At 41.3% G+C, this 26,997-nt stretch overlaps 1 protein-coding gene across 17 annotated transcripts in view; it reads left to right on the plus strand.

Moving 5' to 3' along the window:
• C1H11orf87 (chromosome 1 C11orf87 homolog) overlaps positions 1-26,997 on the plus strand; it is a 198,169-nt gene that overhangs the window by 98,045 nt on the left and 73,127 nt on the right. The window contains exon 2 of one of the 17 annotated variants that reach the window (XR_012055406.1): positions 6,497-6,656. The exons of the other annotated variants lie outside the window; for them this stretch is intronic. The gene's annotated coding sequence lies outside the window, so the exon portion shown is untranslated. The remainder of the gene's footprint in view (positions 1-6,496; positions 6,657-26,997) is intronic. 17 annotated transcript variants of the gene reach the window in all.

The following is a 26,997-nucleotide window of genomic DNA, read 5'->3' on the forward strand; positions in this document are numbered from 1 at the left end:
AATTTCATAAGATCTGCATAGGCCCACTCCTTAAGCCTTTCAAGATCTCTCTGGATGACATCTCTTCCATCTAGCGTATCAACAGCACCACTCGACTTCATGACATCTGCAGACTTCCTCAGAGTTCACTCAATTCCACTGTCTATCACAGAGATGAAGATATTTAGGAGTACTGCTGCCAGAATGGATCCTTGAGGGACATCACTTGTTACTGGTGTCCTCTTGGACATTAATCCACGGACTGTAACTCTCTGGGCATGGCCATCCAGCCAATTCCTTATCCACCTAACCTATCCATCCATCAAACCCACAACTTTAAAGGTAATGATGTTGGAAGACTTTATGGAAGACCAGTTTGACAGTGCCTGTAGTTCTTCATTTGCTCACTGATGCAGTCTGTCCATCATAGCAGAGCACTAGAACAGGGGACTCTTTAGACAGATGTGACATTAATGGCACCTGAGAGCTAGTGCAAAGTAAGCATTTTCCAGTAAACCTTAAAGACAAAGAAAAGTGAGAATCTCTTGAGTAGAGGTTAACATTTCTCAGATAGTCAGTAGCCTGAAAATAAGCAATCTGAACTATTTAAATGGACATCATTAAAGTCCTTATAAGGGGGTGAAGAAGATGTAAAAAAGAAAATAAAAGGATAATGGGATAATTATTGCTATAGAAAGAATATGTTGGAAAAAATAGAACTTTCAATAAAATCAAAAAGTGGGATCTTTCTCAAGATCACTTAAAGGAAATAATTTATAGAACCAATAGGTCAGCTGTGGAACTTCTCATCAAATGATGTTTTTGAGATCAAGAACTAACCAGGATATTTTTGTGGGTGCCAAAATTACTAAAGTTAATTATGCACATTTTGGAGGGTTTCAGAGCTGATTATCAACCCTTGTACCTCAGTGAGAGGAGGATGGGGAGGAAAAACAGATGACCTGATACAGGAGCTACAGCAGTATCTTAATGTCTTACTGTAAAACTTTTTGTCTGTCAGACACAGAGTACAACTCACAGACCTCAGATTCAACCTTAGAAGACATCATCTGTTTTACAAAGTTCCACAGCCTGGCCACAACCTTCTGAGACACTCATTAGTCAAGTGTTTTTTGTACTGCTTGTTGAGGACTAGGACTATCTAGCAGCACTGGAGCATGAATCACCAGAATAGCGTCTTTTCCTGGATGTACATGAGGATCTTGTTGTGTTTCACATCAGCTGTGATGATGGCTGGATCATCTAAAAATGTCCGGAGACAGCCCAATCTAAAGTCTTAAGCCTTTGATGATCCACAAATTTCCTTGCTCTCTGGTGTCCCCTTTTCTGACATAGACAGTATAAATATCCTGACATATTATGAGACCTGCCTTTTCACTTCACTCTAAAGCTCTATAGCATGATGCCCCACTTGTTGAAGAACTCTTTTTATGAACATTACCAAGCATAAGCTTGAAACGGGTGCCCTTAAATCCATGGAGTGTGCCTTTGAAATCAATGTGTGACTGAGACAGAAGGAGCAAGGATACATTCTAGTTTTGTATGGTTTTGCCTGTAGTGAAGTTAACTTGTGAGGATGACAGCACACTGGAGCAGGCTGCCCAGAGAAGCTATGGATGCCCCATCCCTGGAAGTGTTCAAGGTTGGGTTGGATGGGGCTCTGAGCAACCTGGTCTAGTGAAATGTGTCCCTACCTGTGGCAGGGGAGTTGGAAAAAGGTGATCTTTGAGGTCCCTTCAAACCTAAATTATTCTAGGATATGTTTCTATGATATGAAAACAATCAAAGAAATATTGTGGGTCTTCTTCAATTTAATTTTGTGATTATTCATATAATTACACACCCTGGACTCATATTAATTTATAAATTGCAAATGGGATAGACAGCAGTTGAAGGATAACTGGGTAGTTTACATAAATTAGATCCCTTAGGTATATCCAGGACCAAGTCAGGATATTCAAGCAGAAGAAGAGATGTGAAAAAATACAGAAAATGTTGGAATTAATTAAAAGCCAACCCACTTAGTCACATTCAGAGCATGTAGCTTAATAAAACATACACAGACCTAAAGGGCAGTAATCTATTTTTGGTTCTTGATCTAACTGCAGTCAAATGACTACAGAGCATGTATTCTATGCTTTACCTCTATTATCTTTTTAATAATAAGGTGGTGAATGATTGTAGGTGGGTTGTCATATTTCAGAAGAAAAATTCCTCCTGATTTCCACCTCCACCATACAATTTTCTTCTCAAGCTGGTTCTGCACTGAGCTATTTGAGTTTCACATGTAATCTTTTGTATTTTAGTTATTATCTGTTTTCCCTAACCTTTTGGCATGGTGATTTCTAATAAGATTTTCGAGATATGTATTTGCCTTCCGCAGAATATGCATCTGCAAGGTTATGTCAGGTTATAATGCTAGATATTGCCTGAGACTAGACAAGATATCTTTTCCTCATCAAAGCTGATTATACAGGTTTGAGACACAACATCTAGGAGTAGGAGACATATAAAATGTTATTTGAAGTGGCTGCAAATAAAGAACATACTTGGACAGACAAACAACATGTTCCTTTAGTTTACTGACTTCAGCCAGCGACAAATAGAAATTAAGATGTAAGAGGTCCAATCTACTAGCAAAAAAAGGGAGGTGCTTTGCTGCTATTTAGAATTTCTGTTTAGGAAAGCAACTTATTTTTAAATAAGACATATTTTTATTAGCAATGTTTGTCTGGCACAGCTAGTAGTTAACAAGCCTGAATAGTGTCATTCTTTTCTCCATAGCAATGGCAAAAAAAAAAAAAAAAAAAAAAAAAAAAAAGTTTGTTTTGCTTTCAGTACCTTGGAGACAGGAGGGGAATGAAAAAGAATAGCTCCCTCTCCAGTCAGCAAGTATGAGTGTGGAGAATAGCTTTTCAGACTGCTTAAGTGACTGTGTAAATTGTGAGATACCACAATGATGAATATTTTATAAATGCATAAGTAGGTAGATAGATATGACAATGAGAATAGTTTTAAGTTTAACCTGAAATGAGACACTCCATCACCATGTCATCTCTGGAAAGTCACTTGACCTTCTTGTTCCTGAATCAGACCAGCTGTAAGAGCTGATAAAAAACTGCTTTTCTAGGAAACCAAGAGCTTAATCAAAACTTACTGGTTTTCAGAGAATCCTTTAGTTGATTCAGTGGACCTGGGCTCAGGTCTTAAATATTTCACGTCAACCAAGCAGGTCTTATTTGCTGTGCCTCATTTTGCTCTTCTGCCTTCTTCCTCACTGTCTATCGGGCAAACACTGAGCATTATCTCCCAAAGATGGATGAAAGGCTGGAGAGCTTCCTGGTTTGGGCTCTTGCCTTCCCTCTCTTACTCCTTGCTTTCTTCATCTTGTACACGTGACTTTGTTTATCAGGAGTATAATATTTCACTGTTTTATAAGTGTATTGACGGACAAAGCAATTTACCCTACAGGGACAAAGCTGACAGCATGGTAATTAAGAATAAAATAAATGCCAAGGGTGAGAGCAGACTGCAGTGAATGACTGATTATTTCTGATAAGGAAATGACTCTGCTGGTAACAGAATCCACAGTATTTAAGAGCTGAATGGAGATGCCAGAAATAAATACAAATTCATCATGTCTTCATCAGTGTAAATATATTACCTGTGCTGTTCATCTGCCACATATAATCTAATTCTGACAGTATCTTCCAAGAAATGGGTGACCATCAAGAGAAGCTTATTATCTGCACATAGGTAAATTGGTTGGCAAATTCAGAACCTCCATATTATTATGTGTCTGGAAAGTGAATTTCACTCTCATTGCCACTACAGCAAGACAAAGCATGAAATTCCTTTAGAATTAGATATCTGGCTCACAACAGTTTGTGTGAATAATGATACCTGACATTGCTCTTTGGTAAGGATCCTGAAAGGCTTTAGAGGCATGAATGCATGAATGCCTCTGACTTTCTTGTCAAGTAAGTAATTGTTACACTCATTTCACAAATGAGTGAACCACAGCAAAAAGCCAAGGAGATGGCATCTTTGTGACAGGGCTGGGAACAGCCTTCCAGAGAAGCAAGTTCTCACACAGGGAAGGGTGCGGTCAAAGCAGGTGACTGAACCAACATGTGGAACTGTTGTTCCAGCTAACTGGTATTGAATTTATCCCATCTGAGGTCAGACTCCACAAATTCATCCATGTATCTCTATTAGCCACGCAGACCTGTGAGAACAGGGACTCAGTTACCAGTGTGTGTTCCTGAGCTGCATTTGGGCATTATGCCACACAGCTCTAAAAGTAACAGGATGCCCAGAGGGGTTGTAGATGCCCCCTCCCTTGACACATTTAAGGTCAGGCTGGACAGGGCTCTGAGCAACTTGACCTAGCTGAAGATGTTCCTGCTCATCGTGGAGGGGTTGGACTAGATGACTAGTGCCTTCTGAGCCAACTATTATATGTCTCTGTGCAGATCCCTGGCTTTTGGAATATGTCAGGAGGTGTAAGTTATCAGAGAATCCTGAGTCTAATGACACTGAGTCCCCCTGCAACCCATCAGTGGACATCCATCAACACAGAAAAACCTCTTTTCTTTTTAAAGTACACATTGTCAGCTCTCACCTGTTAACTGCTGCTCCTATTCCAGATCTTCAAAGTGTTTAATATGTCTTGTGGCTCTCAGCCAGGGAAGCTTTTAGGGTGCAGCTTGTAGGATCAGGAAGGGTGGTCAGTCTGAAGAGCATTGACACTTGCTATCATCACTAAAGATTTTGTCTCCTATTTGATTAGGAGGACAACTGTGAAGTAGATTCCCACCACCACTGGTAATTCTACTTATATTATGCTATCTTATCTATCTGTTCTATTTCTCTGCCTCTTAAGGGATGAGAAGAAAGAAAAATCAATCTGCTGAAAATACAGAGGGGAAAATAGAAACCCTTTTCTCCAACAAATCACACATTCCCAGTAGTAGAATTGCATGGCTTTTAATTCCACTGAAGGAGAGGCAGTAATTATTTATAGTTTATCACAACCAGGGAAAGGTTTCCTGAGGCACAAACTAATTATGTTTTTAAATAAACTGATTGTCCATGTAATAAACGATCACATTTTCTAATCATTTGGAGATTTATGTTACTTTATTCAATCATTTCTGTGTAGAAATGAAACTATAGTAAATCAACTGGAAAAAAATGTCTGGACTAAATTGAAAGCTCTGTCACTACAAGGCATTATGAAATGAACCAGATAGGAGAGAACAGGCTGCATGCACAAAGCTCCCTAATACACACAGTTTCATACATTAAAAGAATGATGGTAACTGACAGGCAAACTAGAATTTATATTCATTAAAGGTCAAGTCTTGGCCTGTGCTCCATAGATTTGACATATATTAAAGGACAAAGGTAAAGACAGTCTTGTTGGCTACAGGGTACCTCAGTCACAGTCGGTTGTGTAAGGACAGTAATTAGAATGAATTCAAGAATGTAGAACAGATGACTGCATGTGACATTTCATTTATGACAGGCAACAAGTGACATGATCTTATCGTGAAATTAGTTATCATCATAGACTTCTTGTGGCGATCTATAAAAAGAAATGCCATGGAGAGCAGCATATTTTTCACTGTTATGCCAACATGTCTTTTTGTAATGTACATAATTAAAATAAGCCTGGGAACTGGAACATACAATCATAGTAATAGCATCAATACTGTTTAATTTATGTGTTATGTGCACAAAAACATTTTGATGCCTGAGAAACAATGACCTGAAAACACAATTTATCCTTAGCAAGGCAGCATGCTGTGCTGCAAAGCACCTGTAGAGTGAGAAAAAATCACGCTATGGACTACTGAACAGCACTGCAGTGTGGAGGTGTGCTATGATGCAGAACCATGGGCAGAGACCTCTTGCAATAGGGGCAGATCCTCAATGGCTGAAGAACTGCTTTGCGGTCCTTAGCTATGCAGTGCAGAGCAGGGAGGGGCTGGTAACTTTTGCAGGAGGGCATGCCAGGTTTTGTTCTCTTCCACATTTAAAGTCAACCCCACTGGAAGAAAATCAGTGGGAATCTGAGAGATTTTGACAAAATAACTTCTCATAGGTGACTAACCATAGAAAATGCCAGTCTAGCTTTTCCTTAAATGGAATATTTGGGGGAAAAAATATAAGCATGGAGTGAGTGTGCATGCAGGAATTCTGGGAGACCTGAAAAGGGCAGGAAACCCCATCAAGGATTTGGTGATGCACTGTGTCAGGGCACAGAACTGCCGTGCATGGGTAGACATCCAGTATCTGTGAGCTCTGGACACAGGACATGCCCCAGTGTGTTATAATAGAGAGGAAGAGCCTGAATTCACCACTAAACTTTGAGGTCCATGGAAGTATGTCTCTCTTCAATCCCACACCCAGACATCAGTATGTCTTTGATTATATGAGCAGGACATGCTCATTCTAGTCATGTACTGAGAAATTTTAATTGGACTTGCAGCACTGGCACACTTCCAGATTGCTCATGAAACTGGATTGCCAGACCCTGGAAACAGCTACTTGAATGTCTTGTTGAAGAGCTGATGGGCTAAACTTCCTCCTTGTTCAGACTGAACGTGAAGGACCAGTTGATATCCCCTTGATGAGCCAAAGCTAAACTGGTAAGTTCCCAGCTGTGGCAGGATGCAGTATTGCAGGGCACATGGGAAGAATTGGAGAGATTGAGTGAAAATGCAGCGCTGGTGCATTGCCTGTGAAAAAGTGAAACAACAGAGGAGGTAAAAAGAGCTCTGGATGGCTTAGCCATGAGAGATTTCTCTGAGCAGAGCAGTTCTCTGTTGAGGCAGAGAAGAGCCTAGTTCACTTCTTTGGAATTGTCTCTCCATCATCCTCTCTCACATCCTTGCTGTGACACAAAGCAGTGGGATGCTGTCAGACTGCTGCCACCTGCCAGCTCTCTGCTGCTCCTTAGTTTCCTGAGAAAAAGGTTGCTAGGTAAGATGGGAGCAGGTGGGACTTTCTCCTCACCCTAGAGCCCTGTGGCTCTTGGCTGTAAGCAGATTATGCTCATTGAGTAAGGATGGTTGGAGAAAGGGTAACTACTCACGGAGAAGTCCTGGCTCCTCTCTGATTTTAAGAGGCAGAGACAAAGATCAAATTTAAATATAAGCAGATTATTTAAAAACTGCTCTCCAAACCCAAGCCAGAAACCTGGGAAAGCGTGCTAAGCCTTCTATTACTCTGAATGAGCTACTCTTTCCACTCACAAACATTAATTAAATGGCTAATAAGCAACAGTTTATTAAAGACAAGAAATTAATTAGACCAATAAATAAGTCAACAATAACTCATTCCCAGTCTATTATCATAACAACAGCAGTTTTCTGTCTGAGAGGTGCCTCCTACCTCTCAGGGCTCTGTGCTAGCCCCATGTCAGACTGCCACTTGTGCTGGCTGTCACGGCACTGCTTCCCATGCCAGGCTCTCAGAAGCGTTACTGACACTCTCGGCAGAGGATGGAAGCACTGTGAGCTTGAGGGGGAGAATGTGAGGACCAGCTTCCACATGAGGCTGCCAGTCTTGTGCAGATGGACTGGGGGGCCCAAAACCCATCCTGATTTCAGACTTGTGCCACCAAGGCTGAATTGACAAGGAAAGGGGCTCCAGAAGCTCAGGTGGAGCCCTGAACACCAACTGCACTGCTTAGTTGATAATACTTTCCCTGGCTGTGTCCTCCATGCTCCTGCCTGCTCTCCCTCAGAGAAATCAGCTATGGACAGGCCACCAGATGGCCAGATGGGTGCAGAATGCTATCTGTCACTTGGTGCAGGGTTGGGCCCCTGACTTTGTGTTTAGCTGCAGAGATGTAAGTAGAGAGAGAGAGTGACTTAAAAACTCACAAGGATCACAGTGTGTCATTAGGAACCTGCTTAGATTCAGACAAATCTGGGGGTTGTGAAGCCTGAGTAAGTTTCCAGTTCAGATTCCAGCCAAAGTGACATTTGGCAGGTAGAAGTGTTAACTATATCTACCCTGATTATACCAAATTTTCAGACATACTTAAATAATCAAAAAGTGTATGAATTTGCTCTGATGTATATCACATTATTTCTCAAACACCTCATTTCCAATGGGGGCAATTTTCAGGAGAGTAAGAAAATTACAATAGTTTCAAAGCACACACTTAATTTGTGGGAATCAGAAAAAGGTCTTATATTAGTTAAAGTGTCAACTCTCAATCAGTGGAAACTTGTATTGTGTGCACAAGGATAATCTGAATAGACAGAATGAAGTGTCTTTGGTCAATTATTTCCATTAGAAGGAAATGCTTTTGGGTAAGGATAGTGAGAAGTATTTAAATGAGCTTGCTTAATTGCCACTGGAGGTAAAAATTCATCTTGCTGTCTAAAAATTCAATGGTACTGTACTCTGTGATGCTAACATGCAATACTGCAGTCTGACAGACTTTTGTAGGTGTAGTCATATAAAAATTTCTCTCATCTATTCCCTCCTCCTGTCTGTGACCCAGTTTGCAGGTCTTGAGATGATGCTCCTGTAATTTAAGCTTCAAGAACTATCTCTACTAAAACAGGCTAGAATGGCACACACTTGATGTGTGAAGGCAGTTGTGTCCAGCTGCAGGGGAGAGAGAAGGCAAGGAGGGAGGGAATAAAAGTTATCTGGAGGTTAGTATCTTCTTAAACCACTGCTGCAACCCCCCATGAATCCATGGTTCCATGCTGTTCCAGTCACTGGGGAAGGCACAGGTGCTTGAAATTTTGGGTTCTGACAATAACATGGGTTGACTGTGATGTGTATTCAGCTATAATCTGTTGATCTGTAAATTATTTGACAGATTGAATTGATGCCTTACATTCTTAATTTTAAAATGCACTCTGGATAAGACTGACACTAGTGTTGTTGACAAAAACAATCATTTATGGGTAAGAATCAGGGGGAAGGCCAACAGGGCAGATATCCAGGTATGTGTTATAGACCACCTAACCAGGATGAAGAAGCAGACCAAGTATTCTGTAAGCAGCTGGGAGAAGTCTTAGGATCCCCAGCCCTGGGATGAGGAATGTTCATGTATGTTGTCTACCTGGACTTTAGGAAAGCCTTTGACACCATTTCCTACAGCATTTTCCCGGGGAAACTGGGTGCTCATGGCTTGGATGGTGTACTCTTCATTGGGCATAAAACTGATAAAACTGGATGGATGGATGGATGGAAGGGTGGATGGATGGATGGATGGATGGATGGATGGATGGATGGATGGATGGATGGATGGATGGATGGATGGATGGATGGGCCCAGAAAGTGGTGGGGAATGGAGTTACATCCAGGTAGGGGCTGGTCACTAGTGGTGTTCCCCAGGGCTCTGAGGTATTTGGGCCAGCCCTGATTAATATCTTTATAAATGATCTGGGTGAGGGGCTAGAGTGTATCCTCAGTCAGTTTCCAGGCAACACCAAGTTAAGCTAGGTGTTGACTCAGGTTGGTTCCTATGTTGTTTATTTTGCCATACCCAAGACCTGATTACTGTTCTCTCCTTTAAACAAGAATGCAGACTTGTACCCATGGGGAGCCAGGGAAGGAAGGATTGTGTGCATGTTTTTGAATCACTACAAATATGTTCAGGTCTCTTCCCCAGTTGTATACTGCCAATGGTGCTGGGGAGATGTAAATCAGTAGCTCCAATTACTCCAGCAGAGCTGAACTAGACTTTTTGTCCATGGAGAATTTGACCAGTTGAGTGTATGGATAGAACAACAGTTCAGTGCTTGGCTTTATATTTTGAAGAGGGTTGTAGTTAAGACAGTTTTTCTAGGCAGGGAAAGAATTTTCCCAGCCCAGGACATTTCTGTAATATCTATTATTTATTCTGTACAGCCTGTTCTATTCCAAAAGCAATGGAGTTGCTCTTTTGAACTATTTATCATTTATTTTAGGCAGACAAGAAACAGAACTATTGCAGGCACAAAGAAACTGCCCAAACAGTCTGAATAGTAAGGGATGGCAATTTCCTCTCAAATCCCCAGGGACCTTACTCCACCTCTTCACTACACATCTTGAGTTTACTCATCAACCCATTCTTGCCAGTTTTGTAGGCCAAGGTGATCTCAACCCATTCTTGCCAGTTTTGCAGGCCAAGGTGACCTGAGGAAGGTTTAACACAAGAAGAGAGCTATTAAGGACTGAAGCGGTCTGAGAAAATTTTTTCTTATTTCCTCTCAAAAACAGTATTTAGCAGATTTGAGTGACAAGGTGCTACAAAAACCTACTCCAGGTCAATTTAGTGAACAAAGTAGTACCAGCAAATGTCAAGTGCCCAGAGAATATATGACCCCAAACAAGTATCTAATGTCCATTAGCTTGTCTCTCACGTTCTGATATTTCCTTGCATGCTAAAACAAGACTGGACATTTCTGCTAGCACAGCTCCTAATCACCAAGTGCTGGCCAACTTCCTGGCAAAGCTGGGGACAGTCATGGCTTGTATTTGTTAAACCTCTGAGCTTATTGAAATTACTTCAGTTTCACAAAGCATTCATTCAAGAGGACACAGGAATGATTCTATGTAGGGAAAGGTGAAGGAATAACCAGGAGTTATTCAGGAGCTATGACTAAAATGGATTGATAAGCTCTAAAGGCCTTTTCTATCACTTCAGAATTTAGGATAAGATTAATCCACTTCCCAGGCACAGTGGGAATCCTAATTTCAAGAATACAAAAAGAAATACACATGGCAGTCTATTAGTATGAAACTAAGTCAGACAGATGCTACAGAAAGGGATGATACATGGTACTTACAGCCCGATGGAAAGACACCACAGTCTCTGTGCTACGTATGGTGTGAGAATAGACTACCAAAACCTGTGAGAGTCTGAATGAATGTCTGGATTATTGCATTTTACAGAAAGTTGCTACAGCATGAAACAGGTACCATTAAACAACAAAATAAATTAGTAACAAAGCAGTAGAATATCTGAGACCATACCTTATGGATATCTAAAACCAGAGTATTTAATAGTGTACAGTAGAGAAAATTACACTGTGTCATGGTTTGACACGGGAAGAGAATTTTTTTTTTTAGAAGGAAGAGGTTCACCAGTCAGGGGTCAGGTTTAGATACTGACACTTGGGGTGACCAATTGAAGGTGGACACGCCTCTGAGAACACAGAGGGGTTAAAAGCGGAATTCCCAGGAGGACTCGTCCTTCTTTGGTTCCGGTCATCGCATGGTACGGACCTTCCCCCCCCAGCCCGGGCTGGGTGGGGGAGGGGAGCCATGCGGCCTGCACAGGTAGGCCAGGAGGTAAAGGATCGGAACCGGCTGGGTCAGCTCCTGCAGATGGAAGGGTGGAGAAATCTGGGATGTCTCCGCTCCCCCCAGAGTCTCTCTATCTCCCAGGAGAGAAAAAGAGACAGAGACGGCGGTGGTTTTATCAGCAGTTCGCCGCAGGGAAGGAGAAGAGCGGGGGGGCCGCAAGGTGCCCAGCCGGGCTGTGGGAGCTGGAGCCTGGGCAGCGAGCCATCCTTGGGAGTTGGGACTTTTAACCCTTCCTGAGAAATGAAGGCTTTATGAAATATTACTCCTCCTGAATTTGAAGAAAAGAGAGACAGCTTGAAACCTCAGATGTTTAGAGAAGAAGGTTGGGGGCAGATGATGGAGTGGCTTTTTGGCTGGACTCTGCTTGTTTACCATAGACTGAACCACTCTTTCTTTTCAAGAGGGACTGCATTTTAGGGGGATGCATTGGTGGGCCAAGAGACCTTCTGCAGCAACTACCAGTTTTGGAGTGGACAGAGAGAGAGCTGAGGAGGGTGTGAGGATGCCCTCCATCTTCAGGAAGAAGAGAAGGCGATCTCTGTCTTTTGGACCCTCGGCCCCAGGGGAAAATGGGGGGGACTCTAGTCCCGAATTGTGATACTGGACTGTTGTTCCTGGTGGTCCTTGGCAAAGCATCCTTAAAGGGGCCCTATAAGCAGTCTCTGTCCATGCACAGCAGTGAGAGCACTGTGACATGGAGAGGAGAATGTCACACTGGCCGGTGTGTCTGGGCGGTGCCACGTGTGACATTTGAAACACAAGAGGTGGCAGTTGTGTTTCCTGGGGGTCTATGGTTGCAAGGGGGACTCCTCTCTTCCCCGATGGACTCGGTATTGATTATATTGAAGGGTGAAAACTTGATTAAGGATCCAAATGGGTCTCGCTGGGGTTTGGTGGAGTTGGGCGGAGGGAGGAGAAATGTTTTGGAAGGTTTTCATTTCGAATTTTGTGTGTTTTTTTTTCTTTCCTTTCTTTTCCTTTTATAGTAGTAGTAGTAGTAGTGTAATAAAGCTTTTTCTTTTGTTATTAAGTTTGGCCTGCTTTGCTCTGTTCTTGATCACATTTCACAGCATTTGATTGGTAAGTTGTATTTTCATGGGGGCGCTGGCATTGTGCCAGCGTCAAACCATGACACACTGTTTGCAGTGGCATATTGATAACCTGTCACAGACTTTTGCCTGATGATCATCTGGACAGCCCCTGTGAGATCCACATTTGAAATTTATGTAATGATGCAGGCAAACATGAAGTGGGAATATAGAACTGTTGCAGAAAAGAAATAGACTTTATTGTCCATCAGCACAATGCAAATGAATAATGCCAGATTTCTGTCTAGTAAATGTCTTCTGATGAAAAAAATTTAGGGAAATATGATAGGAAAGTTCTGACTGGAATTGCCCAGCAATCATTGAGGGTGAAAATTAATTTTTCCGAGCTTCAGCCATCTAAATGTTAGGTCAAAACTAGATTTGCTGTACTCTTCTGCAGTCAGTGGGAAAGGTGGGCACCCCTAGAGGTAAGTCCTGTATTTTAAGGAACTCACCAGCACAGACTAAATTCAAAACGCTGTGTAACATAAGTAGTCTGGTTTGGTTTATGAATTGTTGTTGTGAAGGGTTTATGCTACCAGTGGAGCAGCTTGGATGATTGTTTTTCTTCCCAGTAAGTATCTACAGAATTTTTAGCTGGGATAGTCGCCACTGACAGCTCTGGTGGGCAGCTGGTGACCAGGCACGCTGACTCAGCAGGGATTTTGATCTTCCTTTGAAGACACTTCTTTAAACAGCAATAGAAACAAGTCCTGCTGTGAAAAGAACAAGTACCTTGATCCTTTGTCAGTGAAGGCATTCCTGTAAAGAACACCATCTCCAAAACATTAGAGCAGGCAGGAAGCAGCTAAGATGAGCATCCCTGACGAGCACAAGGTGCTTGGACTTCAGCGAAGAAAATCTTCCAGAACTCAGTTTGTGCAGTGTTTTGCCAGATCCAGACACTCCTTGGTTCTTCAGAGTTGTTGGCTCCTCATCCTCTGGACAACAAATTATATGCTACAGTGACTCCTTCCTGTAGTCTTTTAATTTTCTTCAGTCTTCTGTCAATTTAGGCATCTCAGCGCTTCACAAGAATCACTTCCACTTCAGTGTCGTTATTTCTCTCCACAAAGAGAAACTTGTAATAATCTGGAAAGAAAGGAGAATGCTAAGAAATTCATCTATATAATTATTTTGAGGAGCTGACAGTAGCTCATTGTAAGTAAAGCAGAATAAAGCATGCAGTGACTTGTCCCCATGCTGATGGTGACTGAAGACCTAGAATTTCACTCCTTTTAAAAATATTTTAAAATTAAAATTTATAAGCAGCAAATATTTTATTTCTCATTATTATAGAAGTTTTAGGAAGTCCTGGCCTGAGTCACCTGAGTGAGCCTGAGAGGTGCCCCTGAGAGCAGACCCCATGCAGCAGCGAGTGCTCCCAGAGCCTAGTGAGATCTGTTTGCCAGTAGTCCCCATTTCTCACATCAACTGGAGACCAAATGTTTTGTTTTCTAGGCCAAGACACCAGAGCAGGATTATCAGGCAGATATTTGATTAACATAAAAGGATCAAACAGGTGTGGGTAGGTGGAAACTATCTGTGCTCTGCTGTACTCAGTCTGGAGTAAGCAGAGTAAGCAGTAGGTAAGTGTGCCAGAAAGCCAGCTCTTGAAGCTACCCTCTGTTTCTTGAGACATCGCAGCAGATGTCATTAGTACTAGGAATAACTATGTGGCGCCTGACAAAAAATACTCTTTTTCTAGAGTCCACCAGTGGCAGTGATTTTCTGATTTATCCCATATTCTTTCTCTACATGCATTCTTTTTCTGGCATGGGTAGTGTTAACTGAGCAGGTTACCAGCCTCACATGCTCATCCCCTCTCTTCAGGACCTCCATCTCCCTGCAGCCATTTCCCCAAAGACAGTCTCAGTGTAGAAGCAAAAATTTACCTTACAAGCCATGCTCTTCTGGGCCCTGAGAGCATTGCAGTTGTCACTAAAAGGTGCAGAGATCTCAGAAGTCCCACTCATGTGTTGTTGCTATCCTGTGATTCATCTCTGTTGTTTGTATTTTCCTATGAGAAAGAGACTGGGCTTGACTTTGAGAATATGTACCTGGATGTGTAAGAAATACATACTATGGGAAAAGTAAGTTCCCTAAAAGTAGAGCTCAAGACCAAGGGTGTTCATCACCACACACTGATCAAAGCTCATTTGCTCATTCAAATCCCAATGTAGTCTTCTATTTTCTGTGCCAGTTGTATTTAATTGTGCTGGTTATGGCTGGGATAGAGTTAAATTTCTTCACAGTATCTGATATGGGGCTGTGTTTTGGATTTATGCTGGACAAAGTGGTGATAACACAGGGATGTTTTTGTTCTTGCTGAGCAGGGCTCATACAGAGCCAAAACCTTTTCTGTTCCTCATTCCACCCTACCAGCGAGTGGGCTGAGGGTATGCAAGGAGTTGAGACAGGGCACAGCCAGGACAATTGACTCCAGCTGACCAAAAGGATGTCCCAGACCATGTGGTGTCATGCTCAGCAATAAAGCTGGGGGGCAAGGCTGGCCAGGGGGGCCGCTGCTTGTCAAGGACTGGCAGGCCATTGGTAAGTTGGTAGTGAAAGACTGTTTTCATTTGCATAGTCTTTTTTTGGATTTATTTCTCTTTGTTAGTTTCCTTTTCAATATATAATAGTAGTAATAATAATAATAGTAATAATACTACTACTAATTATTATTATTATTACTACTGCCATTCCTTTTATAATAATTATTAAAATGTTCTTATCTCAGCCCATGGGTTTTCTCACTTTTACCCTTCCAGTTCTCTTCCTGCCATCCCACTGGGTGGACAATGGGCAAGGGATTGTATGGTGCTTAGCTAACAGCTGGGGTTAAACCACAACATTAAGCCATCTGATTCATATATTTTCTTTTACACTTTCATATCATTAATAATCTTTAAAATGTAGAAGAATATAGTAGCAGGTTAGAGCTTCTTTGTAATGGTACTGAGATCAAATCATCCTGTAAATTAAAATATGTATTTTTCCTTCAAATAGGTTATTATTCAGCACTGACACTAATTATAGTTTTTCTTAACTATCTTAATGTCTTTCTGTTGCTGTCTTTTAACACCCTGTTTCTCATTTTTCCTGTTTTCCCCATCACCTAACACAAATAAAGAATACATAGGCAATTATTGGGATTTTTTAGGCAAATTTGGCAGCCTCTTTATTTACTTTGATGCAGATGACAGCCCTATCTGACAGTGTTTTCAGGACCAGTGTTTGTGAGCTGAATAAATGTAGGTTGGCAGTGCTGACAGAGAATTTCCATTTTGTCTAACCCTCCTGAAAATGTACTTTGACTCAGTATTGAACACTATTTATCTGTACAAACCCACAGAGAATGAAAAACAACTGAACCCAGAGCATTTCTCTGCAGGTTGTGTTGTCGCATGTGATCCGTCTATGCAGCGGATGTTACCCCGCAGCTCTCTGCCAGCTGTGGTCACTGACGAGCCCATGCCCCATATTCCCCACAGGGTTTGACTGTAGGCGCAGCCTAGGATTAGCATGGACCAGGGAGGGCTCTGGGCACAGAGTCTGGATGAGTCATGGGTGGTGGTATGAGATGTCAGCTGCACGGTCATGAGCTGTGCTGCACCAGCTGGCCCCTGGGACACAGCTTGGTCCCTGGACATCCAGTTCTTAGGAGAGGGAGAGCTGCCCAAGGTTGGACGCCTTTTGTAACGTCATGGTTGGGGTCAGACCCTGGTAAGAAAGTGAAAGTTCAAGGTAAAATGATGTTATGGGCCATGTCTGTCCTTTCACTGGGCTCTGTACATACGGCTCTGTGATTTTCTGGGTAGCAATGAGCATGGACCCACTTTGCAATTATCTTCCATTTAGAGAGCTGCCCTGGTGCAGCCCATGCAAGTCTGAGAGAGGACCAAGCCTCAGCTCTGCATCTGAGATTTGTGGTGGATGTTTCTCCCCTGAGGCTGCCCACACACTTCTTACTGCACAAAGCATGGCTCTGTAATCCTGCAGGAGCATCTCTAGTGAATTTGCTGTCCTGTGACAGGGGATGGAGATCCTTATGTAGATTGGATTCGACTGAAATGTCAAATGCTCATAGGTGTCCTCACTTTCCCCAGTGGGGAAGGAGGCAGCTGAGGCTTTCTGATGTTTGATTGCTATAAAAGCAGAAAAATATTCAACAAAATGGATGAGAGGTGTAGATGCTTCACAATTACAGCATGTCCAAAAGTGAATCTGGTTTCACAGGAAATATACAGACCTTTTCATAAAGAAATCTTAAATAATGACTGAATACACACATGAGACTGAAGGAAATATATGTGAGCTGCTCCTCCTAGGTGCCATGTTCTGAAGACAAATTCCAGGTACCTTGAGGACAGCCATTTCCAGTGGCTTCATTGTATGACCCTGAAACACAGCATCTCCTCAGAAAGGGCTGGTGAATTGAACTCCAAGAGTTCAGGCTCATTTCAGCAGTCTTCAGCATAGGACAGATTGAATTCCCACCCAATCTGCTTGCTACAGCACTAATAGGACACTTGTTGACTGCACATCAGGCCCAGGATGGATAAAACATCACAGCATGAAGGATGCTAAATTAGTGCAAAAGGGCCTCATTCTACACTCACATTTGCTGGCATAAATTTGGAGTCATTGGTGCAAATGAGATTACTCCACAACAAGTCTTAAAGGGACAAGATCAACACGTCCCCAATTGCATTTTTTTAAAGTAGGATAAGAAGATGGTGTGCTGGGTGCCAGTCTCATTGCAAGTTTGGAGCAGACATCTGTGGAAGAACTCTTGACACTTCTAAGCCTGTGCATGAATCACTGAATACATCATGGATCAGCAGGAAAAAAAACCCAAACAGCCTATTTCCTTCTGCAAGTTGTCAAGTCACATTTTCATTTTTAAATATTTCTTAGGTTCTCTAAGGTGAGGGGAAAAAAGCAATCCCTAGGAGTATTTCCTAAGCTTGATTAGTTTAATATCTGTAGGTGACATCCACCTGCAAACTGCCAGAAGCTGCCTCTTGGACTCAGAGGCTGTGGAATGATGGACTGCGGTAGGGCAGAATTTCCAATTGCTGATTGCCATCCCCTCTAACTATACATTTATCTGTCAAAGCCGTTTGACAAATTGCAGGCAAACATGTCTCTGTCCAATTAATTGCAAGATAGCGAATACCATGATTCATCCAATGAAGGGCTGCTCTCTGTCCTGAGACCAAGCTGTACCTTGGACTGACATTGGGTTTGTGCTCTAAGTATTGAACAGATTGTGTTTTCTAATAGGGTCTTAGTGTAAAGAAGTGCATGGAATTGAAGGGAGAAAAGCCATACACTTATTTTCATAACCCCTCCTTACCCAGATATAGAAGATACCTCACAAAAGGAAGATAAGAAAAAGAATAATTTTCTCATACAAAGGGCATGACAATGACTAGATGGCTTTACCCACGTAGAAGTCCCTTTAAAAGGATCATATTACAGTCATTAATATGAAAAGCTTAACAATACCTTTATGTCCTCTGATCCTCAGAAGCCTCAATTATAGATTCTCATGCTACAATAATACATAAAACCTTGTAATAATTGAAAATGTTTTTTGGCACAGCTGTACTCCAATTCAAACAGGCTTTTAAAGCCGTGCATTAGAGCCACCATTGTCTTTTCTCAATCACAGACATCAAGGGCAAAATTGTGGACTGAATCAGCCTCTACTCTCCTGCTACTTGATTATGCCTTGTTTTGATGCAAACCCAGAAAAGTCCAAAGCATGAAGAGTGTAAGAATTAAGTGGGATCAGACTTCATATGGTCGTGTTTTCTGAGGCCATCTGGTTGGCAGCATGTATTAGGAGAGCAAGACAGCTCCTCTAAGTATAACGGTAAAGTGGATGAATGTGGATTAAACTCACCAAGGGTTTAGCAACTGAGGATATCAGCCCAGGGAGATATTACACATGCCCTGGTAAAAAACTTCATGCCAACACCTGAAATATTGTCCATGCTCTGGCTTCTAGAACTGGGTCTTTTATATAATATCTTATGGTTTTGTCCAGACCATCTGGAATACAAGCTGCCAAAAGCCATGACAAGTTTGCTGCTAGCTTGCTTCAGTACACAGAGTTGTGGGGTTTTTTAAAAGACAAGAGAAATGCAAATAACAAGGTGTCAAAATATTGGAGGAGAATTTCACTGAAACTTCACTCTGGAAACAGGTCGTATTTTTCTTCCAAAATTTTAACAGATTGAAGTACACACACTGGAGCAAGACTGTCTTGCCATTTCTCTTCCTTGTAAGCAGAATTGTGTTTCTTTAAGACACATCATTATCCTTCTATACCATAAGCATCTGAAGCACAAAATACTTTAATTTTTTCTGCAGAACACAAAAGTGCAATTCAGCGCAGGTAGCAAGCTTATCCTTCCTTGAACTGACTGGGATAAGTTGTGTTCTTCAATTTAGGTGTGTTCAGGAATGTTTCATTAAATTTTGGCCACAGTCTCCTCCTTCATGAAGCTGTTGTTTTTGCTTTTCTCTTCTGATTTAGACCTCACAAAGGCAAGAGGCCAGATGGTAAGCACCTGACGCAGAGTGAAAAGTAATTATCACCAGTTGTGTAACACAGCTTGGTCCGGCTGCCTGCCCACCTGACTGAAACTGTGGGTTGGCATTTGGCTAACCTGAAGCTTGATGGAATTTGGGACATGGAACCTTGCATCCCTAAGTGTTGACACGGATGAAGAGGTGTTAAAAGGCAAAGTGGATAGTACAGCCTGTTAATCTGTGATATGTGAAAAACTACAGATATTTTGTGTCTGTTTACTTTTTGTTGTTGTTGGCTGTTTTGTTTTCTGCTCAGATCAAAATTTGTTTGCCCTATGCTTTGTGAATGACTCTGATGGCTGGAAACAAAACAAAACCAAAACAGAATTTATAAAAAATGAAATAAAAAAATTCAAAAATAAAAAAAAATAATTTCATGGAATAAAATCTGATTCAGAGAGAATTATATCTTTATTAGTTCATTTAAGACAGTCTTTTGTTTTACCCTTGTTGACACACATTTAACTGTAATCATTAACTCTATTGAGGGAGAAGTCTTTGTTAACAACTTGCATTTCCTCTGTTTCACTTCAATTTGAAATGCCAGGTGCTTATGGTTAGCATCATGCAATAGATTATTTCATTTTCAGATGCATTCAGAGTTTCCCCTAAACCCTTTTCTAACAGGAAATGCAAAATGCCATATTATCAGGGCTAAAATCATCAGATGCTGATATTGCCCATTTGGAGGCCTGTACTTTGCCATGGATTTAGTCAATGAAGCTTTTACTTGCTCTTACCAGAGCTGGTTCTGGAAGCAGTTTTGCTGCTCTGAGTTTGATTCCTGGAAAAGCTGCTTGTTTGAATGCTTTCTGTTACAGAATTGGTGAATATTTGTAGATAAGATACAGCAAACACGTTGGCAGTCACCGTGTCATTGCTTTCTTCTAGACAAGGGAACAGGAATACATCAAATCTCTGGGACGTGATAGGAAGACACCGCTCAGGCTCTTTCCCCACCTGCAGTGCATACAGGAGCAGTCACCTGCTCACAGGCAGCTTACTGTGGGACTGGGACCACAGCCTGACTGAACATGGAAAAGACAAACCATGAGAGTGAGTTGCAAGACAGGCAAGCAGTGCTAATTCATCCCTAAGAACTTAAAAGATTTCAAACAATCAAGGCCAGCCTCACCTTGACTTTTTTTTCATATTACTAAGGTAAAAACAAGCAACAGAAGAAAAAAAGAGACACTGTGTCTCATCTGATCAACAGAAGGGAGCACAGATGACAAATTTTTGCCCATTTTTAGGTGACATAAATGAACTCTGTACAACATCAAAACAGTTTTCTTCTCTGCTTATGAGCAAAGTCTCAATTTGCATTACTGTCACATACTGAGAACAGAGACGTGTTGAATTTCTCATGGGTAAAAGCTGTGGTGCTTCCCAAAAAAGAAGAGAAAATGTGTGGGGCTCCTCTGACATGCATATGCACTTTTGATTTTACAATTGGTAGCAAAGTCTGCATGAGGGTAGCAAAAACAGTTAAGAATTTTGAGTATGGATGCAAGAAGACTGTCAAGAGCTCAGTGATCTGGGCAGAAAGCAAAAATAAAACTCCTCAAATCAGAGAAACATAATTTCTTAACACAGTGCTCTGCGGCTTCCATATGGAAATTTCTCTATTCACCTCAGGACCTCTTCTACAAACAAGTAAATCTGTATAAATATAGGATCTTATTCCACGCTGTGTATAATCTGAGTTAAATTGCCTAGTTTGATCATAATTGCTGTGCCAACAAGTACCAGTGGATGCTGAACTGGACATCACGGATGGCTCTTTGAGGCATTTAGTGCTTATTTGGCAAGGCTTACTTCTGCTCTAATGGGTGCACGAGGGACCCATTCCAGAGAAGAGACAAAATCAATTTGCTTTCGCAGAATTTTCAGCACTTTCCTAGGGGTTAGAGCTGTGTTTATTCATGATGTTTCTGATATTGAAGGAATTTACAACGCATTCCAACAATGTCAACAGACATTTATGTTAGTTATTAATTCAATGGACTGATATAATTTGGAATCTCACTGTATCTGTGAATACATGAGTGGGATTTTAAGATGTAATATGTGATGGCTCCTGTCAAAAACTAAGTTGCAGCCTTGAAGGAAAGATTATGAAGTATCATCCCAAAAGCTACAGGTGTATTTTTATAGTTGCGACTATTGGACAGATTTTTGACATATGGTCTGATCTGTCATTCTTCTGATCTTGCTCACTGATTTGGCAAAATGTGCAAACCTGTCTTCAAGAGATTAAGGTGAGAATGGAGGAAATCTGTGACAAAATCAGAGAAGTTACCAAGAATAGAAAAGAGGAACAGCTCCCCTTAGCAAAAAATAATCTAGTCCAAAGATAAATGTTTTAGATCTTCTGAAAAATTCAGAGAACTTTCAACTCTAATTACCTTCAGCAAGACTTAAGCACTTGTAACACTCGGGAGAACTATGCTGGTCCTTGAAGGACTGCATATTTGCATTTTCAATCCTATTAACCTTGCTGGTATCTGTTGGTTGCACACCACATTTTATATGCTGCATGCATCTATCTGACCTGCTGTCAACATCTGTTCTTCCAATGGTACAAGTGTGCCTAACTACAAAATATCAAACTCAGAGTATCTTATTGCCATATTTTATTTTTGTCCTGTTTCTTAAAACTGGACACTGTCCTGTTTCTTTTCCTGTCTTCTTGGAGATCAGGTACGGCAAAGAAGAAATAGATAGTTTCCTTTTAGTAGTTAATAGCAGCCGAGATCTGGGAAATTTGGGTAAGAGAAGCAGCTTTTTCCACCTTGTCTTCTGTGTTTTCTGCCTGGAGAAGCGTAGGGCTCCCTGCACTGGAAATCTTCATGATGCAACCGAGCTAAGTCTGGAAATGAGGCCATACTAGTACGTCGTGGAGGGAAAAGGCTGCAGTTCTACATCTGTCAAGTCTTTCTGTTTCTCTGCTAAGGAAACAAATACTAAGCAATGTCATAACAGAGGACAGAGAAGAAGAATACCAATGTAAGCATTATCTCACACTGATTTCCAGTATGATTCAAAGTTAAAAGTTTACATTGTCAGCCAGTCTAAGAGGGTCTGTAAATACAAGAACAGATTTAAAGAGCTTCAAGCTTCCCAGCTTGAAGGCTGTTCAGCAAAATTGAAGATGGCACCAAGCTAGTGATTAACAGAAATATTAAATGCATGAAAGGATTTTGTATTTGTATTCTGAACAGCATTACACTACCAATCAGTTGTTTTGTTATAATGTGCTCCAATTATCCTGAGCTACTGGTGCAAATACATTTTGATCTGTTGAATCAATAAGAGAATTTCATTATTGCAGCTTCTTGTTCAATTCTGGAGAGCTGGGGAACAATGAACTCTTGATTATCCCCCGTGTAAATGCTGACAAACTTTACTCATATTGACTAATGTGCTCCTGGAAGACAGTGAGATTTTGCAGGGATGGTGATAGGCAACTGCAGTATAGAATAGAATAGAATAGAATAGAATAGAATAGAATAGAACAGAATAGCTCACTGTAGGTATCTTATTTCTGAACATAACAATGTTGGCTGATTTCAGGGAGTATTCTACCACATTTCTTTAGTCATAGGCTGTGTCTGCAATGCCTTGGAATGGGTCTGTGCAGGAGCATTGATGCTGAGCTGTGGGAACCCATGTTTCTCCCATTTCAGTTTCCCTCAGACAATATCTGGTCTGGCCCCAAGGATGAATGCCCATCAGAGACAGTGGTGAATTCGTGAGAAATATCTCTGGTTCTGTTTCATCCAGAAGGAATCTTGTTTGTACACTTCAAAGCCTTTCTGTAAGGTGACCCAAACACAGTGAAGGGGAACTACTGGCTCAGGTTTAAATAGTACTCCTCAGTTGATTTGATCTGAAATGCCACTGCCAGTGAAATAGCATCACAATTCTTGTGCAGCTGGAAGTATTGTTATGATTTTGAGGGGCTTCTTCCACAGACAGCTAGATTTAATACCCTAAATATTTTTTCCTCACTCTTTCACTCACTTTTTGTTCCACTGTAATTGCTTGTGGCATCAGGAATTCTGATTTTTTTTTTTCTATATTCATCCAACAGCACAAATCCTGCATCCTAATCAGTGAGTTCAACTATGGTCAAAAACTGAAGAAAGGAAGACATGACAGCTCATTATAAGACTTCATAACCAGTGTTCTTTTAATGTTTCAGAGAGCACAATAGAACTGGTCAACATTTTTTACTTACAAGTACTTTTTGATGGAAAAATGAAAAGACACTGAGAGATGAATCAGTGCTGTAGGAAATTGTTGGCAATCAGCTGCCTGTCTGCAACCATAGCTGATGGTAAAAAGGATGAACTTTAAAAGAATACAGCTGCTTGAAATAAAATCTAAAAAAGTAAAACATATTTCTTTGGGAACAATGTCTGACAGTAACCAAACAATTCCAGTTTAGAGCTTGTGTTTTAAAGCAAGGTGGCAGGAAAACCACAAAGAGGAAAGCAGAGAGCTAGAGAAGATGACAGTGTTACAGATGAAACTCAAAAGAACCTGGCTGTTACACCATTCTCTTATCACCACAGCCATGACAGCTTGCAGGAACTGATCAACAGCTTCTGCCTCAGAGATATTTTCTGCAGGGGGAAAAAACACCCACCATTTCTCCTAAATATTATACTTTAACATTTTTATAGAAGCCAACATGTATTTTTCACATATTTAAATTCTTATTTCTTTTCTCCCCCCTTAAACATATTAAAAACATAATTAATATTCTCCAGAAAATTTTAGCAAGTCTCAGGTATGTTTGGATGATGTGCAAGTAATTCTGGCATGATTAACCCTGAATGCAGAGATAATTATCCAAAAAGAAGCAGTGTGTTAGATTTTTGATCTTTTATTTTAAGAATTGATTTTCAGAAGCTTATCCAGTCAGGAAGAAAAATCAAATAAAATATAGTAGACTTTACTTTCTAGTTCTGGGTTAGTCTTTCCACTTCTTTCAACTCCATTGGATCAGAGTTAAATCTGCGTGTAAAAACTGGCTTTTATAACTTGCTGTTTGTTTTTAACAAAACACATGCAATCATGTTAATTTTCTATTCACTTTTTATTATCCTCACTGCAAGACTGAACACATTTGCAGAAGTGAAAAGAACCCTTTAAAACATGTACCTGGAGAGTCTTCCCTTGCTGCAGGAAGAAATCACAGTAAGGGAGAAGAGCAGGAAGACCACTGACAAGTCAATGCAGCTCATTGTACACTGAGAGCATACCACACAGCTTACCACGAGACAGAAATTATTGAGGTTTCTAACAACTCTGCACTGAAGTGATATTTCTAGCTCTACACCTACAAATATCACTCTGATCACCCTCCACCATTTTGACCCTCTTTAGTACACACTGAAGATGGCTCCAATCAGAATTTGCCATCCTGAGACTGCTCTCAGCTATTAGAGTCAGTCAGACAGCAAAATGTTTGGAAGTAGTAGGCTGGAAGCGTAGGGTCCTACTTATATCTTTAACTGGAAGAAAGAGTGCCTGGTCCATTCTTGTGTCATTATGAGATGGTTCTTGGCTCCCCTGGAGCCCTGGAGGTGATTGTCCACAGCTTCCTAGTCTGGCACTATGGGCTTTCCCTCAGTCCCTCAGGGAGAAACTGGGAGGTGGGAAGGTAGGACACGATGGATGAGTCCTTGTGAGCAAGTCACTCACCGACCTCTCCACTTTCAAGAAATGTGATGTCCTAGATGTAAAAAATACTAATTTAATTTGATAGCATAGAGCTGTTGTAATAGGTTCTTCAGAGGTGGGAGGGAGCATGGTATGGACACAGTGCCTGCAGTTTGGTGAATTGAGTGGGTGAAGGACGAGGGTTTCTGGTTTCTGCACAGCTGCCCATTCTAGTGTGGCTGGCTCCAGCCCCTCCTTTGCCTGGATGTGCAGAAGGCCACATCACCAGTTAGTCCCTTGGGATAACATCAGCCTGGACAAGCATCTTCATGCCCTGACATGTGGGCTCAAGCAGCAGAAGCAGAAGGACACCATTGCCATGGTAATCTAAACCCCTACCAGGCTTTAGTAGGGGTCAGGGGCAGTCTTTGAGCCCAGAAAGGGTTCTGGACACAGGGACCACTCCATGATACCGTGTGCTCCAAATCTGCAATACATTACTTGAGAAATAACACAAACCATGTTCCTCCGGCATTGAGGCTTACCCTCACAGAGATGGCCTCGTTTGTGCAGGTGTAACAGTGTCCTGCCATAGCAGTCTGTTAAAGCAAATGGCCAGAAGGGTAGCCCCAGGTTGCACATCCTTCCAAAGGTGTCCTGTATAGTCCATCAGAGGGCAAGGGCTCTGAATTGTTCCCCACATCTTGCAAGGCACTTAGTGCAAAATAAATGTTGGTGAAATATGAACAGAGCTGCTGTCAATGAGAGGCCACACAATGCAGAGCAGAGCCCTGAGCCGAGGATCATAAGTTGAACATTCCAGTGAGAAGTGCTCAGCAGAGTGTTTCTGAGGAAACCAGTGTCTCCCACTGTGACAATGCCTCTGAGGTATTTCTGAATTTATTCAGCAAGCATTTATCTGTATGTATAAACATCAGATACCCATATATTTTATCATCTTATTTAAGTGCAGGAATGCATGTGAATGCTCTCTAACAGTTAAACAAGAATAACTTATAGACAATTTAATGATAGAAATTGTAAAAGACAATTAAATTCTAGAGAGAAAAGGGATTCCCTGGAAGAGGTTGATGATGACTACATAATTAGGGAGGATTTTAGCCCTAGCTAAATTCTCAAATTCTACAATTTGCTTCCAAAGAGATGGACAGATCTGCTGTCCTATATACTGTGAAGTCTAAATTCACTCCCCTTCTGCAGTAGGAGTCACTTAATCCCACCCTCTATCTCCCAGGCATTAAATCCTGAAAAGTACTGGTGAATTTATTGGCAAGGGGCCACCAGAAGTCTTGGAGTTCCCCCAGCACAGCAGCTGCTTCAGCTCTCCCCACTCCCACACTAGGCTTTCACAGCAACTCTGTCTATGTAGTGCTGGACAGCCTGTGAGACAAGCATTACAGGCTGACTATTCATAGTTTGTTGCCTCAAAACATCTGTAAACAGCACTCCTGGAAGTCTGGCAGAGATATCAGGGGAATGTAAAGGAGATGTAAGATTTTTTACCCTGGTAATATTACTCCCTGAAGTGCTTGTGAGACACAATAACCTTATCAGACTTTGCAGCATCCTCCTCCATCCTGTCCTAGGAGTGGTGACCAAAGGGAAATAGGATTCAGGCTGATTGAAAAAGGCCAGATAGAGGGACAGTTCTAGTGATGGCTGATGGACAGTGTGTCTTGACTATCCCTTTATAATTTAAAACTTGAAGCTTTTTAAATTTTTTTTGCACATTTACAAATGTGCAGTTTAGAAAATACCTGTAACTCAGGGTGATAGGAATGGGAAAAGCTGACTATAAAGCACATGGTTATTCCTAGCTGAATATTTCTCCATTTCTGGTGGAAATTGGAGCTGCTGTGACTCATCAATTTTCCTGTTAATGGTGTCAGGTATGAGTGTCACTCTATATTCAGAGATATCCTTAGCAAGAATGATAAAAAAAACATGAAGCACAAAAACAAGTCAAGCAAGAGGAAAGTCCTAAACCACTGAAGTGCAGGAGAGGAGCCGCTAACAAAAATTAAAATTAACACTCAACTTTCTGGAAGGAATCACCATGGGGTTGATTTAATGATAGCACTGACTTAGTGGGAAACTGGGAATTCAAGTTGAGCTTTTCAAGAGACCACAGTCCACTAGAAGCAGAAATGTTATTAAAATGTAATGGGATTTTGGAAAATAATACACATAGGCTCCTTTTAAATCCCAGCCATCATGCAGAAGTTAGATCATTTCAAGGGCAAGATTTGTAGCAAGTACAGCCAGAGAAAGTCTATTAGAA

Source organism: Taeniopygia guttata, chromosome 1, assembly GCF_048771995.1.
Source record: "Taeniopygia guttata chromosome 1, bTaeGut7.mat, whole genome shotgun sequence".
Classification (NCBI taxonomy): Eukaryota; Metazoa; Chordata; class Aves; order Passeriformes; family Estrildidae; genus Taeniopygia; species Taeniopygia guttata.